This window comes from Tupaia chinensis, unplaced genomic scaffold (assembly GCF_000334495.1).
Source record: "Tupaia chinensis unplaced genomic scaffold, TupChi_1.0 Scaffold148822_2, whole genome shotgun sequence".
NCBI lineage: Eukaryota > Metazoa > Chordata > Mammalia > Scandentia > Tupaiidae > Tupaia > Tupaia belangeri.
In genome coordinates this window covers 2398119-2398481 of record NW_006208670.1, presented here as the reverse complement: position 1 = coordinate 2398481, position 363 = coordinate 2398119, and the positions used below count along the sequence as shown (strand labels likewise).

The following is a 363-nucleotide window of genomic DNA, read 5'->3' as shown; positions in this document are numbered from 1 at the left end:
ATATATATATAAAACCTAAAATGCACTATATTTTGTATTGCCGTGGTCTGTGTGAGAAATTATCCAAGATGGCAAGTTTCTAGATGGCAAAAATCTGGGTACTGTTAGGTCCCCTAAGAAGTAAGGTCTTTCCTGAGCCATTTTTCTGGGAGAAACATAGTCCTTCTACCTCTGCAATTTTTAGTTCACATTTTCATTAGTTTCTTGGTAGAAAAATCATCTCCATAGCGCACATGTAAATTCTCTAAGCTGGTCGGAGGTAATTCAAATTAAATTTGGAGATTTAAAAATGAATAGGCTAATAAGTAAGTTTTGAGGAGGAGATTCGATTTCCTGCCCTTCAGTTCTGTGGCGTGTTCCTGC

At 36.9% G+C, this 363-nt stretch overlaps 1 protein-coding gene across 8 annotated transcripts in view; it reads left to right on the top strand.

Annotated features, from left to right (window-relative positions):
* The window catches only part of SATB1 (SATB homeobox 1), a 104985-nt gene that overhangs the window by 62415 nt on the left and 42207 nt on the right, over positions 1-363 (top strand). The gene's annotated exons all lie outside the window — the stretch shown is intronic.